Genomic DNA, 15,847 nt, shown 5'->3' with positions numbered 1-15,847 from the left:
GAGAAGAGTGAAGAAATAACTTGAGAAAGAATGAAGAGACCAGACCCAAAGTAAAAACAACACCCAGTGGTTGATGTGACTGGTGGTGGAAGTAAAGTCCGATGCTGTAAAGAACTATATAGCATAAGAACCTGGAATGTTAGGTCAATGAATCAATGATAGGTCAATGTTAGGTAAATTGGAAGTGGTCAGACAGGAGATGGCAAGAGTGAACATCGACATTTTAGGAATCAGTGAGCTAAAAGTGGACTGGGATGGGTGAATTTAACTCCAGTAGTCATGTATGGATGTGAGAGCTGGACTATCAAGAAAGCTGAGCACCAAAGAATTGATGCTTTTAAACTGTGGTGTTGGAGAACACTCTTGAGGGTCCCTTGGACTGCAAGAAGATCCAACCAGTCCATCCTAAAGGAGATCAGTCCTGAGTGTTCGTTGGAAGGACTGATGTGGAAGCTGAAACTCCAGTACTTTGGCCACCTGAAGCGAAGAGCTGACTCATTTGAAAAGATCCTGATGCTGGGAAAGATTGAAGGCAGGAGGAGAAGGGGACGACAGAGGATGAGATGGTTGGATGGCATCACCGACTCAATGGACCGGAGTTTGGGTAATGGACAGGGAGTTGGTGATGGACAGGGAGGCCGGGCGTGCTGCGGTCCATGGGGTGACAAAGAGTCGGGCACGACTGAGCAATTGAACTGAACTGAACTGAACCATTATATCTACTACTGTGGGCAAGAATCCTTTAGAAGAAATGGACTAGCCCTCATAGTCAACAAAAGAGTCTGAAATGCAATTCTGGGGTGCAATTTCAAAAACAACAGAAGGATCTCTTGTTTGTTTCCAAGGCAAGCCATTCAGTATCACAGTAATCCCAAGTCTGTGCCCCAACCAGTAATACTGAAGAAGCTGAAGTTGAATGGTTCTGTGAAGACCTACAAGACCTTCTGGAACTAATACCCAAAAAAGATGTTCTTTTCATAGGGGAATGGAATGCAAAAGTAGGAAGTCGAGATACCTAGAGTAACAGGCAAATTTGGCCTTGGAGTACAAAATGAAGCAGGACAAAGGCTAACAGTTTTACCAAGAGAACGCATTGGTCATAGCAAACACCCTCTTTGAACAACATACAAGAAAACTCTACACGTGGACATCACCAGATGGTCAATACTGAAATCAGATTGATTCTTGCAGCCAAGATGGAGAAGCTCTATACAGTCATTGAAAACAAGATCAGAAGCTTACTGTGGCTCAGATCATGAACTCCTTATTGCCAAATTCAGACTTAAATTGAAGAAAGTAGGGAAAACCACTAGACCATTCAGGTATGACTTAAATCCCTTATGATTATGCAGGGGAAGAGACAAATAGATTCAAGGGTTTAGATCTGATAAGACAGAGTGCCTGAAGAACTATGGACAGAGGTTCATAACATTGCACAGGAGGCAATGATCAAGACCATCCCCAAGAAAAAGAAATGCCAAAAGACAAAATGGTTGTCTGAGGAGGTCTTACAAATAGCTAAGAAGAGAAGCAAAAGGCAAAGGAGAAAAGGAAAGATATACCCATTAGAATGCAGAGTTCCACAGAATAGCAAGGAGAGGTAAGAAAGCCTTCCTAAGTGATCAGTGCAAAGAAATAGAGGAAGACAACAGAATGGGAAAGACTAGAGATCGCTTCAAGAAAATTAGAGATACCAAGGGAACATTTCATGCAAAGAAGGGCACAATAAAGGACAGAAACGAGCTGGACCTAACAGAAGCAGAAGATATTAAGAAGAGGTGGCAAGAATACATGGAAGAACTGTACAAAAAATATCTTCATGACCCAGATAACCACGGTCGTGTGATCACTCACCTAGAGCCAGACATCCTAGAATGTGAAGTCAGGTGGGCCTTAGGAAGTGTCACTACAAAGAAAGCTAGTGGAGGTGACTAGTGGAGGTGATGGAATTTCAGTTGAGCTATTTCAAATCCTGAAAGATGATGCTGTTAAAGTGCTGAACTCAAGGGGATATGTCAGCATATCCATGTCAAATATGGAAGCAAATGTGGAGAACTTAGCAGTAGCCACAGGACTGGACAAAGTCAGTTTTCATTCAAATCCCTAAGAAAGGCAATCCCAAAGAATGTTCTCATTACCACACAATTGCACTTAACTCAAATGCTAGTAAAGTAAAGCTCAAAATTCTTCAAGCAAGGCTTCAACAGTATGTGAACCATGAACTTGCACATGTCCATGCTGGATTTAGAAAAGGCAGAGGAACCAAAGATCAAATTGCCAACATCCGTTGGGTCATCAAGAAAGTAAGAGTTCCAGAAAAACATCTACTTCCGCTTTATTGACTACACCAAAGCCTTTGACTGTGTGGATCACGCCAAACTATGGAAAATTCTTAAGAGACGGGAATACCATACCACCTTACCTGCCTCTTGAGAAATCTCTACGCAGGTCAGGAAGCAACAGTTAGAACTGGACATGGAACGACAGACTGGTTCCAAATAGGAAAAGGAGTATGTCAAGGCTGTATATTGTCATCCTGCTTATTTAACTTACATACAGAGTACATCATGTGAAATGCTGGGCTGGATGAAGCACAAGCTGGAATCAGGATTGCTGGAAGAAATATCAATAACCTCAGATATGCAGATGACACCACCCTTATGGCAAACAAATGAAGAACTAAAGAGCCTTTTGATAAAAAGTGAATGAGAAGAGTGAAAAAAGCTGGCTTAAAACTCAACATTCAGAAAACAGATCATGGCATCTGGTCCCATCACTTCATGGCAAATAGATGGGGAAACAGTGGAAACAGTGACAGGCTTTATTTTCTTGGGCTCCAAAATCACTGCAGATGGTGACTGCAGCTATGAAATTACAAGACGCTTGCTCCTTGCAAGAAAAGCTATCACCAACCTAGACAGCGTATTCAAAGGCAGAGATACTACTTTGCTAACAAAGGTCCATACAGTCAAAGCTGTGGTTTTTCCAGTGGTCTTGTATGGATGTGAGAGTTGGACCATAAAGAAAGCTGAGCACTGAAGATTGTGCTTTTGAGCTGTGGTGTTGGAGAAGACTTGAGAGTCCCTTGGACTGCAAGGAGATCCAACCAGTCAATCCTAAAGGAAATCACTACTGAATATTCATTGGAAGGACTGATGTTGAAGCTGAAACTCCAATACTTTGGCCACCTGATGCGAAGAACTGACTCATTGGGATAGACCTTGATGTTGGGAAAGATTGAAGGCAGGAGGAGCAAGGGACAACAGAGGATGAGATGATTGGATGGTATTAGCAACTTGATGGGAATGTGTTTGAGCAAGCTTTGGGAGTTGTTGAAGGACAGGGAAGCCTGGCGTGCTGCAGTCCATGGGATCGCAAAGAGTTGGACAGGACTGAGCAACTGAACTGAACTGAAGGTATTTTTAAGGTGTTTAAAACAATACATTTGAAACCAGGGTGTATCATGGATTTATATACGTTTAATATACTACTGCTTCTTTTCCGAAAATGGTGTCATGAAAACTGTTTTCCTAGGAAGTACATAGATTTCATAGAGTTTTATCTGTGACAAATCAAGTAGATATATTTTGATGTTGCTTCCCTGACTCAGTGCTATGTTGTATCTTTTTCCCCATAATTAATATATTGTGATCGTATTTCTACATGTAGTGGTGCATTACTTTAAAACATTTAACTGTAATGATTTCTTGAAAACACATGGGGCATTTCTTTACTGTAGTCAGGCCATTTTTGGATATAAAATCCCACAGTTGTGGGCCTTAAATATATTTATGTTAGCTAAAATCTGTGTAAAATATATTTTGTGTTCAACCTTGAAAATCTGCTGTCTTTCTACCAGGCTGCAAACACTCATGCCTAACTAACTTTCTTTATCTTAGTTGTTTGTTAGATAACTTGCAGTAAATCAGAAAGAAAAAAAGTATTGAATTTGTAGTTTTAAATGATATGGGAATGTGTGCAGCACTTTTTTAGTTTGAGTAAAAATGTGCAACTTTTTTGTTTCATTTTCAGGATGAAGCAAGAAGCATTTCATTTGCACGTCTTTCTTGGACTTGGGATCTAAAGTTCCAGTTTTTTAGCAGCAACTGCTAGAGAAGCGATTTCAAGATTTTGGGTTAATTGCTTAAAAGAAAAATTCCATAGTGGACTGTTCAGAGAAAAAGATTCAGTTTAGGATTATGATACAAACCTCAAATTTAGTTTTTTTGTTTAAATTGTCCAGGATCTGGTTTAAAAATCTGGTCTTTATTTTATATAATTAAAGTTTGTTTTCATAGATGATTTGTGACCCAGAAGGCTACATATTTTTATTCAGCACTGTCCTTTAAAATATTTCTCCCATTTTAAAAGTTATCCATTTGAGGTTTTGGATTTTGCCTATAAATTAAGAGATACAATGTAAAACTTTTCATGGAATAAAATACTGATTTATTTTAGCCAAATACTCACCAAAGCAAGGAAAAGTTTCAGGCCCTTGAACCATTATAGTTTTGCAGAGCTATTTTAATTTTAGATGTATTTGATTACTTAGATGGGGTAGGAATTAAAAAAACAAAACAAAATAAATACCACATGTTAGTGAGTGTAAATGACAATAATTTGGCAGTTTTATGTCTTAGAAATGTTTTGCCTTTTTCAGCCTTGTGCTAAAGGCATTTAATACTGGTGCCTGTATAATTAAGGAGGGAATTATAGTCTCAACTTAAAAGTTGTCTAACCCATCCCCTCCTCATCCCAGTGAGCCCCCCCCCCCCGCCCCCCCGCTCAATCATCTTGTTTTGATTTTGGGGTAAACCTTAAGGTGTGTGTTAGTCTAAGAACTGTGAAGTGACATGTCATAACAGTCCTGACTTGTAAGGACATTAATGGCTTCACTTGAATTTAAACCAGCTCTAGGTAGGAAAAAAATCTTGTCTCCTCATTTGCTTTTTCAGTGGGGTAGCACATCCCATATTTTAGAACAAGTAGGGGTGCCTTGCTTAAATAAAAATAGCATTTAATGTATAATTGTGTGAAAGGTTTATGGGTAAAGCTGTATTTCTGTCACATTGTGGCAGTATCTTCTGCTTTAATATTAAACAGCTTGTTATTTAAATACTGGATCAAAATGGCTGGCTTCAAATTGTAGTCATTAATAAACTAACTTTATGTGAACCTGTGTAGGAGAATCAAAGTTCTGTATAGTTTCTTTGCCTTGTTCCCCTTCTCAGGGTGACAACTGTCACGTGGTTACCAGGAGATGCAATTCTAGTTCTTAAAGTTGAATTAGCCCAGATTTCTGAGAGGTGGTATCTGAAAGAGAGATTATGCCTTCTCTCACTTAAATCATAACCATCTTTGAATACCAGCTAAGATGAAATCGCTGTACTGTAAGTAGTCAATAAATGAAGACTTATTTCAGGCTGAAGATTACCTAAGAGTATTTATTTTGGAGTGTGTGAATCAACCTAATATATTTTTGTTACGTCAAGTCCTGGTCTATTAATATAAGAAGAAATGGTTAATTTTTAGTTGTGTTTGTTTTTATCATCCTATAAGAATGTGATTCAATCAACCAGCTTAACATCTTCCATGTTACTACCTAGATAGAAATGTATTTCCATACGTGGTTGAGTGTACTGAGCTATGTAAACTGGTGTCTGTCGCTGTATGAGCTATTAGAATATGATCTTTTCTCTCTCTCTCTCTGTACAACTCTTAGAAAAGAATGAGAGCAAGATGTTCTGTGGTGGGTAAGCTTGAAGGGATATATCTTCTTACCATACTAGTGGCCAAGTTCTCAAAAAAAAAAACAAACAACCCGGCATGCATTCTTGGGAAGTCATCTTATGAATTCATGTAATACTTTCCAATACTCCCTTTAATAGGTTATTGCTCATAATTTATGTTAGTAATAGCTGACAAGGCAAATGTAGTGCAGGAAAGAGAAGAAAAGCAGCACATAATAGAATAAAAGTAATTTTTATTTTTATCCAATCTAAAGATATACTCCCCCCCGCCCCTCAAAATGTGACAAAACTAGTTTGTGCGTCATCATTTTCTATTGAAAGAATAGTGGCAGTGAATTTGCTCTTGTCTTTGGGTCCTTTGTGTCTTTATAATCTCCTCTGTGGTAAAGCTGTCAAAAATAGTGGGATTGGATGTGTCAGGGTTTACCTGTATCCTCCTTTGGGCTGCTCAAAAGAATTACAAGGAAGGGATACTGATAAGGAGCATATAGATACCAAGGGGAAAATTGCTGAAGACTGTGTTCTGATCTGACATACTGTTAGCAGAGAGTGAAGCAGAACCGTTTTGTTTGTCCCTCTGTGTCTGGGTGAGAGGCTTCTGCCAGGTGCGGGGGGAGACTGAACCCACTATGGAGCGAAAGGCTCTGAATCCCCCTCAGTATTTCTGCAGTGTGGCCAGGAAGAACCAGGAGAAAGCCACTGCTATTATGTGACATTCTGAGGAAGTGACCCTGCTAATTATTAGTTAACATACTCTATTGGCATCCTCTGCCCTACAGTTCCTTAGCACAATGGTCTGCAACCTTTTTGGCACCAGGGACTGGTTTTGTGGAACAATTTTTCCACAGATGGTTTCATAATGATTCAGGGGCATTGCATTTATTATGCTGCAGCTGATCTGATAGGAGGGGGAGCTCAGGTGGTACTGTGAGCAATGAGGACTGGCTGTAAATGCAGATGAAGCTTTTCTTTGCTTGCCCGCCTTCTGCTCACCTCCTGCTCTGTGGCTCAGTTCCTAACTGGAGTGCTCCATGGCCCAGGGGTTGGAGACCCCCTGCCTTAGCAGGTTCTCATTTGAGAGATTTTTCTCTGGGTTACATCCTATTTATCTTATAATTTAAAACATACTGTTACTTTGAGAATTTTCCCTAAATTAAGTGAAAGGGTTGACATTGAATTAATAGGACCTGAATTAGTAGAATGGCATATTTCAGCAGTAAAGTGCCTAAGTTTCAGCAGTTTAGGAAAAAAAAAATTGCTCTAATGTAGTAGGAATACATTTTCCTTGCCTGAATTCAGCAGATTAAAAAATAAATCTCTGAAGTTTGTACTAAGGGAATAAAGCTGCTATAAACATTTGTGTGTAGGTTTTTTGTGTATACATGAGATTTCAGCTCATTTGGGTAAATACCAAGGAGTGCGATTGCTGGATCATATGGTAACACTATGTTTAGTTTTGTGAAAACCTGCCAAAATGTCTTCCAAGATGGTTGTACCATTTTGCATTTCCACCAGGAATGAATAAGAATTCCTGTAGCAACTCATCCTTGCCAGCATTTGGTGGTGTCAGTGTTTTGAATTTTAGCTATTCTAATAGGTGTGTAGTGGTATTTAGTTTTAATTTGAAGGTCCATAAATTGTATAAGATATTGACATCCTTATATACATTTGCATGGGCATGTTGTCTTTGGTGAATTGTCTGTTCAGATCTTTTGCCCAGTTTTTTAGTTGGGTAGTTTCCTTACTGAATTTTAGGAAGAGGACTATAGGGAGATTTGATTTGGTTCTAAAGCCTTGATAATACAAGAATAAACAGGATAATTTAAAGTTTTTGTGTTTTTACTTTTTGAAGGAAATAAAATTCAAGAGATACGAAAGGGTATATAGTGAACAGTCTCCTTCCATCCTGTACTTCAGCCACCTAGTTCCTCTTCTCAGGCAACCATGTCATCATGGTTATATTTTCTAATGTAAACTTCCAGTGATTTTACTATATAATAGGTGAATATTGGCATTTTCATTTATTTTAAAAATATACTATTCTTTACCTTTTTTTCCCATTTAATACATCCTAAATATTTTATATTGGTACATAAAATCCTTTCTCATTTTTTAAAATGGTTATACAGTATGGATGTAATTTATAATTTAACCTGTCATTACTGATGAACATATAAATTGTTTATAGTCATTTGCTATTTTAATGCTGGAATGAATTACCTTGTATAAATTTAGATCATTTTGTACATGCATAAATTTCTCTATAGGATAAATGGTCAGAGCATGTGCACTTGTAAACTTATATCTAAAATTCAGTTTCTATCTATAGCTTGTTTTTTCTTAGTTTGCACCAGCAATGCAAGTCCCCATTTCTCCACAACCCCCTCAAACAGTGTATTAGCAATCTACCCTTGCCAATCTGCCAAGGTTAAAAATACACAATTTCTTCATATTTAAAGGCTTTTGGATTTTCTTTTGTATGAACTTGTCTTCATAGCCTGTCCCCATATTTCTTTTTCTCTTATAATCCCCATCTACTTATCCTCATTAATTTTAAAACAGATTCAAGATAACCATCATTTTTTCTGAATATATGTATATCCTATATTTCTTTTTAAAAATAGGACTTTAGGGACTTTCTTGGCTTAAGACTTGTGCTTCCAATTCAGGGGGGGTGGGTTCAAGCTCTGGTCAGGGAACTAAGATCCCACATGCTGCTCAACCCCCCCAAATTTAAAAATAACCATTACTCCTAAAAATACTAGTTTCTTATCAAATAATTTCTCAAAAAGTACATTTGAATCAGGATCTAAGCAACAGTCCATACCCTGCAGTGGTTATTATGTCTCTTTTTCCTCTGCAACATGTTTTAATAACAAATTTTAATAAAAACTTCAAATATTTGGAAAAATTGAATGCCTATACATACTACCACCTAGATTTTGGAAGTAACATTTTACCATATTTTCTTCATGTATTTATGCTTCCATCAATGCATTTTGTTTATGTGTGTCCAAGTTGTAGACATCTATACTTGAATCTTAAGCTTTGTAGCATCCGTATTATTAAGTAGACTTCTTATTCTTGGGGTAAAATGTACAGTGATGTGAACAAATGTTACTTTGATGAGTGTTGATACATGACGCTGTAACCCAAACCCCTTACAAGCTGTGGAGCATTTCCATCACATCAGAATATTTCTGCAGTCGGTTCCTGTTCCTCCTCCGTCCTTTAAGGTTAGGATTTTGTTTTCACCATAGTTTCGTCTGTAAATAGAATCATTATATATTCTTATGTAAATTTCTCCCACTCTGCATTTGTTGACATTCATCTTTGTGTGTCAGCCCTTTGTTCCTTTTCATTGCTGAGTAGTATTTCACTGTATGAATATGCTATAGTTTAATTTTTCACTGGTCTGGTGAAGGGCTGTTTATTTTTTGGCTATCATGAATAAAGTTGCTATGAATATCATGTGCAAGGCTTCTTGTGGACCTACGTTTTAATTTTTTGGGTAAGTACATAGTGGAATATCCTGAATTGCAAGGAGATATATATATATATATTTTTTTTTTTTTTTCTTTTTCTTTTTTTCCTAGCCATGCCACACAGCATATGGAGTCTTAGTTCCTCAGTAAGGGATTCAACCTGTGCCTCCTATAGTGGAAGTGTGGAATCCTAACCACTGGACTTCTGAGGAAGTCCCAAGGTTGATATATATTTAATTTTACTAGAAATTGACGTACCCTTTTCCAAAGTGATCATTCTATTTTAGATATCCCAAACAATATGACAGTTCCAGTTGGTCCACATCCTCACTATTTGATATTTCCAGCCTGTAATTTTAGCCATATTCTGTGTAAAATAAGACACACAAAAGGTTTTAATTTACTGTCCCAATCAGTGACGTTAAGCATATTTTTGTAAGCTTATTGACCAAATATCTTAAGTGAAATTGAAGTTTCTGTTTTTTGTTTCTTTTATGTTTCCCCTTCCATTTTATTTATTGGAGAAATGCTGTGAACCTTTAGTGGTTTCTACAGGCTGAGTTTGAGTTTCACTGATCGCCTTTCAGTGATGTCAAGTGACCACTTTTCTACTGCGTGTGGTCTTTTTCTTAGTTAAGTGGCAAGAGCCCTTCTCACAATGAGCTGGCTTTAAACACACCCTCCCCCGCCCCCCAGTTTGTCACTTTATTGGCTTTTCATGGCAGAAATTACGTGGTAGGTTTTTAAATCTCCCTTTTTTATGGCCTCTGGGTTCTGTGTCAGAACTAGGAGGTTCCAGTGAAGTGATTTTGAAAGCACCTGGTGATAAAGCATGAAGGTGTGTAGCCAAATTGACTCTAGGATATGGACTACTCCAAGAAACTCAAGAAACATCACTATAGTACATTTAAGAATAAGCTTTTCAAATGTTCCAGACTAAATCTGAAGCCTGTGAAATTTCACAAATATATTCAAAGACTTGTGATTTGAAAACTCACTTCGTTCTAACTGAAATAGAGAGGCCCTCAACCTTTCTGTCACTTGATGACGTTTGGAAATGTAGACCAGAACTAATAAGAAGCTGAGTTACTTGGAATTTCTAGTAGGCTGGCTATAATTCCATCCGTTTCTTGCCCCCTCAAGAGAGCAAATAGGGGAATACAGGTGGTAATATTAGCTAATTTTTAACCTCTAATTTACAAGAACAAACCTATTGGTGACAGACCTTACAATTGAATATGAATGATATTATTGTGCTGAGATGGAGAAGGAAATGGCAACCCACTCCAGTATTCTTGGTAGAGAATTTCGTGGACAGAAGAGCCTGGTGGGCTGCTGTCCATAGGGTCGCACAGAGTCGGACACGACTGAAGCGACTTAGCAGCACAGCAGCATTGTGCTGAGAAGTAGCATCCCAGGATGGCATGGCACTATGGCTATCTGGAGACTTGAGCAGGTTTTTCCACTCTACCTGCCCATTGGAGGCCCGAGTTATCTTTACCAAGCTTACTTACATGCTCAGCAATGCTTACAGCTGGTCACTGGTTCTGTTTTTAACTAAGTTTACATTTCAAGGTGATACACTCTTTGAATAAAGTTTGTCTTGTATTATAGGTGTAGAACTCCTTATCAGATACTTAATTTTTGATTTGGTAGATTGACATGCTTGCACAAATCTTATATACAAAAGTAATTAATGTGTTAACAAAATCAGCTGTCCTCAGGAATGGTGAGAATAAAATAGAAGACCTTAATAATGGACAATCCCCAAGCTAACAAAAGTCTAAGACTCATTAAGATTTGACCCAGGAGAACATTTGGGGGTTATTAGGACGACTGAGCGACTTCACTTTCACTTTTCACTTTCATGCATTGGAGAAGGAAATGGCAACCCACTCCAGTGTTCTTGCCTGGAGAATCCCAAGGACAGGGGAGCCTGGTGGGCTGCTGTCTATGGGGTTGCACAGAGTCAGACACGACTGAAGCGACTTAGCAGCAGCAGGCTAAGTTATTAGCAAGATGCTTTACTTTAAATCAAAACGTGCTACTTCTGAAATACAGTTCTTTAGGAAGGCCTACATTTTCTGCTGGGCAAAGCTGAAATGAGGCTGTAATATAGACAGTAGCCCTGAGAGTTACTTCAAAATCAGTAGGCTATACCTGGAGTCCTTTCACAGAATGGTTAAAATTCCCTTTAAGAGTTTCATACATTTTTTTCCAACTTTCACTTTTTTATTAACAAGTTTGCAGTTCTTTTTCATTAAGTTTTTATAAAATGTACTTGATTTAAAAGTGCTTGTTTCAGGTATACAGTAAAGTGATTCAGTTATGCATGTATATCTGTATGGATAAATATAGACATATATCCTTTTTTTCCTTATAGATTATCACCAGGTATTGAGGATAGTTCCCTGTGCTATACAGTAGGCCCTTGTTGGTTATCTATTGTATATGTAGTAGTATATATATGTTAATCCCAAACTCCTAATTTCTCTCTCCCCGCTGCTTTCCCCTTTGATAATCATTGTTTTCTATGTCTGTGGGTCTATTTGTATTCTATTTTGTATATATTTTTTAAAGTATTTATTTGGCTGCATCAGGTCTTGCTTGTGGCCCTCGGGGTCTTTGTTGCTCCATGTGGGATCTCCAGCTGTGGAGTGCAGGCTTAGTTGCTCTGTGGCATGTGGGATCTTGTTTATAGTCCCTTGCATTGCAAGGTAGATTCTTAACCCCTGTGCCACCAGCTAAGTCCCTGTAAGTTAATTTTTATCCTTTTTTTTTTTAGATTCCACAAATAAGCGGTATCATGTATTTGTCTTGTATCTGTCTAGCTTACTTCCTGAGTATGATGATCTCTAGGTCCATCCACATAGCTGCAAAATGGCATTATTTCATTCTTTTTTATAGCTGAGTAATTTTTCATTGTGTATATATACCACATCTTCTTTATCCTTGCATCTGTCAATGGAACATTTAGGTTACTTCCATGTCTTGGTCATTGTAAATAGTGCTGCAGTGAATATAGGGGTGCATGTATCTTTTCAAATTATCATTTTTATAACTTGACTGTAAACAATGAAAGAGCCATGTGCTGAACTACAGATCTAATTTAAAATCCTCATGCTGAGGAAAATCCTCAGATTCTATTTGTAAATAAACTGCATTTAAGGGAGTTCAATCAAGTTCTGTAAAGTCTGACCTATAGTTGCTTGGAATATGAAAGCACAAATTTTTAAATTTAAATAAACTTTATTTTGGAATAGTTTAAGATACACAAAAACGTTGCAAAAGCAATAGAATTCTTGTAAACACTGGCCTAATTTCCCTGTTTACATTTTATATTGCTACATTTGTCACGGTTAATGTTAATACATAACCATTGACTGAATTCCACACTTTGTTCAGATTTTATTAGCTTTTCCCTAGTATCTTTCATTCCAGGATCCCACATTATGTTAGTCTTTGTGTCTCCTTAACCTCAGTCTTGTTTTGAATGACCTGATACTTTTAGAGTACTGGTCAGATATTTCGTTGAATGTCCCTCAGAGTTTTCTAAGGTTTTCTCATGGTTAGACTAGGTTTATTGGTTTTGGGAGGAAGAATACAAAGGAATTATTCTCACTGCTTTCACCTTATCAAGGATTCTTGTTATCAACATGACATCACTGACCATGTGAATTTTGATCACGTGGCCGAAACAGTGTTTCCTTGGTTACTATAAAACCGCTTTATTTCTGTTTCTATATTCTACTTTTTTGAAGCAAATTACTAAGCACAGCACATATTCAAAAGGTGGGGAGGTAAGCTCCACTTCTTGAAGGAATAGTAGCTACATAAATTTCTTGGAATTTTTCTTTGTAGGAGACATGATACTTCTCTGTCATTTATGTAATCTCATATTAATATGGACTCATTTATTCTCTGGGTAATACTTCTGCATTATTTTGCTCGCATTTTTTCAGCTTTACCCACTGGAAGCTTCTAGTTTTCTCCTGTATACCTTTGCTATGCCTTCCTTTTTTTTTTTTTTAATAGCACTTCCTTAATTTTTGATGTTGCAAGATGCCCCAGACCTAGAATCAGCCATTTCTCCAACGAATCCTGGTTCCTTTTATTGAAGAATGGTATTATAAACCAAGCTTTGGTTTCTGATTAAAGACCGGGCATTGGATGTGCCCATTGTTACTGGGTCAGCTTCCAGACCCTCAGAGCACATGGGGATATATGTTTGTGTACCCACCCATATACACATACATATCTATTTTCTGTATCCAATTGGAAAGCGTGGTATTTTAAAAGTTGTAAAATATACAAACATTTTACCATTTTAATCATTTTTAAGTGTACATTTCTGTGGCATTAAGTACATTCATATTGTACGAACACCACCACCACCACCATCCATCACCAGAACTTTTCATCCCTGCCCCACCTCCCAACCAATTGAAACTCTATCCATTTCCCACTTCCCCAAGTCCTTGGTAACTTGTGTTTGTCTGTCTTTCTACTGTTGGTGAATTTAACTAGATACTTCACATAGGTGGAATCCTATTTGTTGTGACTGGCTTATCTCATGTCAGGGTCCATCCGTGTTGTAGTATGTGTCAGAATTTCCTTGCTTTTTAAGGCTGAATGTATCTACCATATTTTGTTTATCCATTCACTGATAAATGAACACTTGGGTGGCTTCACCTTCTGGCTATTGTGAATGATGCTGCTATGAACGTGGGTATAACCCCGCTTTCATTTCTGGGTATATATATCCAGAGGTGGAACTGCTGTATTACATGGAACTTTTCATTTCTTTAGGAACTGCCATTCTATTTTCTGTACTGGCTGTACCACTTTACATTGCCACCAACAGTGCACAAGGATTCCAGTTTCTTTAAAAGTTTTATTTTGACGAAGCTAACCTATTTTCTTACGTTGCTTGCGTTTTTGGTCTTATCCAAAAAAGTCACTGCCAGACCCAGTGTTATGAATCTACCTCCTCTTTGTTCTAAGAATTTAATAGTTCTAGGTCTATGTTCAGATCTTTGATCCATTTCAAGTTACTTTTGTATATGGTATAAAAGTCCAACTTAGTTTTTTTGGCATGTGCATATCTAGTTTTCCCAGTATCAGGTTTGAAAATTCTATCCTTTTTCCATTGAATAGTCTTGGCACCCTTGTCAGAAATCATTTGAGTGTAGATGTGAAGGTCTATTCCTGTGCCCTCTACTCTGATGGCTTATTATGTCTGTGTGCCATTACCATACTGCCCTCAGCACTGTAGCTCTGTAAGTTTTGAAATCAGGAAGTGTGAGACATTTTAACATTTTTTCAAGATTGTTTTGGCTGTTGAGGCACCTCTTGAGGTTCCATATAAATGCTTCTATTTCTGCAAAAGATATTGGGATTTTTGATAGGGGTTACACTGAATCTGTAGATGGTTGAGGTAGTACTGACATTTAAAAGATATAAACTCATCATCAACTGAGGGAATTTTTCAGAAACTAAAGCTTGTGGTCAGCGATTTTTATTTTGGCTGGCCCACAATTGTGTTATAACACTTTGTGGGTTATTACATTCAATAGTTATACCTGACATACCTGTCGTCTCCAGCACTGTGAGTCTCATTTTCACTTTCTCTATTAGAATCAGTTATTAAGGCTTTTTGTGTGTGTGTAACATTCACATCATCTGAATCAACTATATTCTGAAGAATACCATCTTCTGAGACACTAGTATATATGTCTCTTGGACAATCAAAAGTATCTGCATAAAACCAGACAAATTCTTATCTCAAAACTTCACGATGTGTCATTTTTTAACGTTTTATGCTAATAAACGTACGTTTATAACATACACAAGGTAGGACAAAAACCTACCAGTAAAATGTGAATGATTATGACAATCTTAAGCTGTATAATGAACCCTTGATCAATTTTACATTCTAAAAACTCTGCACAGTGATGTTAATTGTATCACTCTTTAAAAATGTATTTATATGTCTCTGGTCAGTAACATTTGGGTAACAAAAGACGTATTAATACGTCTGGTCAATAATGTAAGTTTTCCAATTCATGAACATGAGGTGTCTTTCCGTGTACTGGTATCTTCTTTTGGCAGTGCTTTAGTTTTCAGTATACAAGTCGTTTGCTTCTATGGTTAAGTGTATTCCTAATATGTTATTCTTGGTGATGCTATTGTAAACAGTGGAAACTGTATTGTAAACAGTGGAAACAATTTTTAAGGAAGAAAGGCCTATCGTTAAGTCAAGGTATTCATGACTTGGTCCCCTTGCTTCGTGGGCATATGCACTAATAACAAATCTCTGGAGCTTTGGTCTTAAAAAAATAACCGAAACACTAAACAGCTTATGTGCATTTCCAAAACAAATCTCAAGTGGCTAGTTATTTATTTCTCCTTACATGCCATGTACAGAGTGGCCTCTTCAATTTACTTCAAAACTAATTATAAAATAACTTTTGCTAATTTAGGATAATCCTCCCCCCCATTTTCTGTAGAACCTAGAACAGTGCTGACACATATATGTAGTCAAAAATAAGGAAGATGGAGAATCACAAGCAATAGATATTATTTAAAGAGAAAAAATGACAACAAACGATG

The 15,847-nt window shown here is 37.4% G+C and overlaps 1 protein-coding gene across 3 annotated transcripts in view; it reads left to right on the top strand.

Annotated features, from left to right (window-relative positions):
- Positions 1–9,221, top strand: part of GRSF1 (G-rich RNA sequence binding factor 1) — a 39,388-nt gene extending 30,167 nt beyond the window's left edge. For all 3 annotated transcript variants that reach the window (XM_027544695.1, XM_027544693.1, XM_027544694.1), the window contains one exon: positions 4,033–9,221. The gene's annotated coding sequence lies outside the window, so the exon portion shown is untranslated. The remainder of the gene's footprint in view (positions 1–4,032) is intronic.
- Positions 9,222–15,847: the final 6,626 nt, after the last annotated feature.

Source organism: Bos indicus x Bos taurus, chromosome 6 (assembly GCF_003369695.1).
Source record: "Bos indicus x Bos taurus breed Angus x Brahman F1 hybrid chromosome 6, Bos_hybrid_MaternalHap_v2.0, whole genome shotgun sequence".
In the NCBI taxonomy this organism is placed as follows: domain Eukaryota; kingdom Metazoa; phylum Chordata; class Mammalia; order Artiodactyla; family Bovidae; genus Bos; species Bos indicus x Bos taurus.
Note: the sequence above shows the minus strand (reverse complement) of the source record. Positions and strands in the feature narration are given on the sequence as shown.